The following is a 5,000-nucleotide window of genomic DNA, read 5'->3' as shown; positions in this document are numbered from 1 at the left end:
AATGCCTTCGATTATAAGTCTAATCGGTAAGATCTGACATGGGACTAGATAACAACCAATAACAACAGAAGTTGATATATGCAGTGACCCTAGTGATGACAGTGGAGGCGCAATGGCCCAGTGGTTAGGGCAGCGGACTCGCGGTCATAGGATCGTGGTTTCGATTCCCAGACCGGGCGTTGTGAGTGTTTATTGAGCGAAAACACCTAAAGCTCCACGAGGCTCTGGCAGGGGATGGTGGCGAACCCTGTTGTACTCTTCCACCACAACTTTCTCTCACTCTTACTTCCTGTTTCTGTTGTGCCTGTAATTCAAAGGGTCAGCCTTGTCACACTGTGTCACGCTGAATATCCCCGAGAACTACGTTAAGGGTTCATGTGTCTGTGGAGTGCTCAGCCACTTGCATGTTAATTTCACGAGCAGGCTGTTCCATTGATCGGATCAACTGGAACCCTCGACGTCGTAAGCGACGGAGTGCCAACAAGTGAGGACAGCTACTTCAAGGGAGATAACCATCTCCTCACAACACGAGCTAGGATTACAAATAAGAAATAAATAGTAGATGGCTTAGGAACAGGCATGATTATGTGGTTGAGAAGTTTGCTTCCTAAATGTGTGGTTTCAGGTTCAAGGTGCCTACAGTACGGCACCTTGAGCAAATGTCTTTTATTATAACCCCGAGTCAACCAAAGCATTGTGAGGGGATTTAGTTGACGGAAACTGAAAGAAACCTGTCATATCATATGTGTGTGTGTTTGTGTCTTCTTGTCTTGACATTGTGTGATTGTTGTAATTGAATGTCATTCATTTCCAATATTCTGCGAAAATATGTCTGACCATGGGGAATTATTACCTTGCTTGAAAACAGAAGAAGGTCAGTGACTGGAAGAGCATCTGAACATAGAACATCTGCCTTGATAAACTCCATCTCAATCCATGCAAGCATAGAAAAGCGAATGATGAGGATGATGATGATGATGCCGTTATGAAAGAGCTATGAAAGCGTTTGCTGTTGTCTTGAGCAATAACCCAAAGAGTCTTGGTCTGGATGTGCTTCCAGAAGGACATGGTGCATAGAGGATAAGAGTTTACAGCCATCAGAATGAGGATGCTAATCAATCAAACTCTTTTACTCTTTTACTTGTTTCAGTCATTTGACTGTGCCCATGCTGGAGCACCGCCTTTAGTCGAGCAAATCGACCCCAGGTCTTATTCTTTGTAAGCCTAGTACTTATTCTATCGGTCTCTTTTGCCGAACCACTAAGTTGCGGGGATGTAAACACACCAGCATCGGTTGTCAAGCGATGTTGGAGGGACAAACACAGACACACAAACATATACACACACATACATATATATACATATATACGACGGGCTTCTTTCAGTTTCCGTCTACCAAATCCACTCACAAGGCTTTGGTCGGCCCGAGGCTATAGTAGAAGACACTTGCCCAAGGTGCCACACAGTGGAACTGAACCCAGAGCCATGTGGCTGGTAAGCAAGTTACTTACCACACAGCCACTCCTGCACCTATAAATAAAGCTCTGAATAGAATAGGGTAAGATATATATCATAAGGCTTACAAATTATACCTTTGAATATCGACCCTGATGGGACTTGAACCCACAATCTTCAGCTCCGGAGGCCGATACCTTATCCATTAAGCCACAGGGCCTAATTTGAATTCAGATGTTGTTGAAGTTGACCTAGCCTGTCATCCTTTTGGTGGGGTCAATGAAATAAGTACTGTCAAGCAGTAGGGTCAATGTAGTCAATCAGCCCTTACCTGTAGAAAAACGAATTATTATTGATATTGTTTTTACTATTATTAAGGTGATGAGCTGGCAGAATCGTTAGCATGCTAGACAAAATGCTTAGTGGCATTTCATCAGTTTCCATGTTCTGAATTCAAATTCGGCCAAGATTGACTTTGGCTTTCATCCTTTCAGGCTTGATAAAATAAATTTCAGTTGATGAAGTAAGTAGTAATCAGTTAGAGTTAGAATTTCTAACATGAACTATATTAAAATTTCAGTGTTATATTCAATTATATTTGAATAGAGTAACAGTAACCAGGTCATATAGGTGCAACAAAAGACATTTCAATGCTTAATAGAATATAATAGGATTACAAAACAAAATGAAAGTGAATATAATGGTCTATTAGAGATTTAAATGGTTGCTGTCACTGTTAAAGCAATTAATATTAAAATTTTACTCTATTGTTAACACCAGTCTGAGATAAAAAAAAAAAAAAAAAAAAAAAAAAAAAAAAAAAAAAAAAAGACAGGCAACAACTAGACCTCCCCCACCCCCAAAAAAAATTTCAAGCCTTGTGCCTGTCTTGGAAAAGATTATTATTATTATTATTATTATTATCATCATCATCATCATCAAGGTGGTGAGCTGGCAGAGTCATTAGCACGCTGCATGAAATGCATAGCAGTATTTCGCCCATTGCTATGTTCTGAGTTCAAATCTTAACCAAGGTCAACTTTACCTTTCATCTTTCTAGGTTAATAAAATAAGTATGAGTTGAATACTGGGGTCAGTGTAATCGATTATTTCCCTCTCCTAAATTTCAAGCCTTGTGCCTATAGTAGAAAGGATTATTGTTATCATTATTATCATTTTTACTGGCAGAGTAATCCCGGATTTTTGTGTAGCGTTTGTGTAGGGTTTACCCCGGATTACCCTAAGTTGACTGCCCTGCTATTGGGAATTCTATTTATTTATTTATTTATTATTTATTTCTCTACATATTTCTTATTTCTTTACTGCCCACAAGGGGCTACACACAGAGGGGACAAACAAGGACAGACAAACGGATTAAGTCGACTATATCGCCCCCAATGCATAACTGGTACTGATTTAATCAACTCTGAAAGGATGAAAGGCAAAGTCGACCTTGGCAGAATTTGAACTCAGAATGTAGTGGCAGATGAAATACCGCAAAGCATTTCGCCCATTGCGCTAACATTTCTGCCAGCTCACCACCATATTTCTCTACTTTCTATTATATATCCTCTATCATTTCTCTACTTTCTATTATATATCCTCTATCATTTCTCTACTTTCTATTATATATCCTCTATCATTTCTCTACTTTCTATTATATATCCTCTATCATTTCTCTACTTTCTATTATATATCCTCTATTATTTCTCTACTTTCTATTATATATCCTCTATTATTTCTCTACTTTCTATTATATATCCTCTATTATTTCTCTACTTTCTATTATATATCCTCTATTATTTCTCTACTTTCTATTCTATATCCTCTGTTATATCCTTTAATATAGTAGTATCTCCGCTTCATTGATGTTAACACCACATGTTCTTGTAATTTTTGTGCTGTAACTTGTCCTTCATTATTGTCCTCCATGTCTTGGGCCTTTGTAACCAATAAAAGAAATCATTATTAGTCTTACTGAAAGCAGTGAACTGGCAGAATTGTTAGAATTCCAAACAAAACACTTAGTGGCATTTTGTCCATATCTACATTCTGAGTTCAAATTCCAACTAGGTTGACTTTGCCTTTCATCCATTCAAGATTGATAAAATCAGTACCAGTTGAACACTAGGGTCAAGGTAATCGACTTAAACCCTCTCCTAAAATTGCTGGCCTTGTGCCAAAATTTGAAACCATTATTATCATTATCATGATACATACATGTTAGTCCTGGTGTTTTTGTTATGTATTTGTCTGAATAATTTTTTATCATACCTAATGCATCAACTATGATAGGAATTGTTACTGTTTTCAGACTCCACATTATAGTTACCTCTATTTCCAGGTCTTTGTATTTTCAAATTTTCTCCATTTCTTTTAGAGAAACATTGTCATCTGTTGGTATTATTATTATTTTTATTATTATTTTATGTTTCACTTTTGCTTTATATTTGTACAAGTTGGCTCCAAGTCTCACCTAGAGACCTCAAGAGACAAGTTAGAAGTTCATGTTGGTGTTATGCCTAGGGTGCCATATATTTGGTTTTGTACATAGTGTTGCTCTAGAGAATGTTTAAGAAACCATAAGAAAATTATGTGTTTGTTTTAAAATTTGAGATTACATAAACAGTATTTTAAGTAGGATATGGGCAGTCCCCATGAGCACTCTCTATTGAATTTCTGCCATTTTGGGGTTTCCTGGTATCTGAGTTAGGTAGCAGTCATCCCCTTTTGCTATCATTCCTAGGGCACCTATGGCAACAGGTATTGTTTTAGTCTTCAGGTTCCACATTTTACTAATTTCTATTTCAAGATCTTTATACTTGCTCAGTTTTTGGTAGGTCTTGACAGATAAGTTTATATCGATTAGGACAGTCATATCAATTATTATTATTATTATTATTATTATTATTATTATTATTATTATCATCATTGTAGTTGTTGTTGTTCTTCTTCTTCTTCTTATTATTATTATTATTAGTATTATTATTATTGTTATATAACATCATTATATCATTGTATTGCATTATATTATATTCAGTGAAAAACTGGCACAATCACTAGCAAATTGAAAAAATTCTTAGAATTATTCATTTCTTTCAGATCTTTTCGTACTTGGGTCAGATCCCACCAAGGTCATTTTGGCCTTTTATCTCATTTGGGTTGATAAGAAAAAGAACCGATCAAGTACTGAGGTCAGTTTAACTGATTTGCCCCTGTGCCTAAAAATGCTGGCTTTGTACCAAATTCCAAACACTTTTCATTGTTATAATACCTTATCATCAAAACATGTATTTGAGTCTTGTTACAAACTGATGCGAATTTCTTGAAAATATTATGAGATTGAAAAATAAAAAAAAATAAAAACCAAGTAATTTTATTCATTAAGACTTTTTTTTTTGAATCCCATAAATTCTTGGTCTTCTTAATCTGAAAGATTAAGTTTTTATGCTTTTTTTTTTTTGTTTTAGGTGGTAAAAGACATAAAAAATATACATCTGCAAGAAAAAAAAAAAAATAATAATAATAATAATAATAATAATAAT

The 5,000-nt window shown here is 35.7% G+C and overlaps 1 protein-coding gene and 1 non-coding gene across 2 annotated transcripts in view; one reads left to right on the top strand and one right to left on the bottom strand.

Moving 5' to 3' along the window:
- The window catches only part of LOC106879607 (junctophilin-1), a 451,733-nt gene that overhangs the window by 377,647 nt on the left and 69,086 nt on the right, over positions 1 to 5,000 (top strand). The gene's annotated exons all lie outside the window — the stretch shown is intronic.
- On the bottom strand, positions 1,603 to 1,675 carry Trnar-ccg (transfer RNA arginine (anticodon CCG)). The gene has a single exon. It is a non-coding gene; the product is annotated as a tRNA-Arg (tRNA).

This window comes from Octopus bimaculoides, chromosome 4, assembly GCF_001194135.2.
Source record: "Octopus bimaculoides isolate UCB-OBI-ISO-001 chromosome 4, ASM119413v2, whole genome shotgun sequence".
NCBI classification, from domain to species: Eukaryota; Metazoa; Mollusca; class Cephalopoda; order Octopoda; family Octopodidae; genus Octopus; species Octopus bimaculoides.
This window is presented reverse-complemented; position numbering and strand designations above follow the sequence as displayed.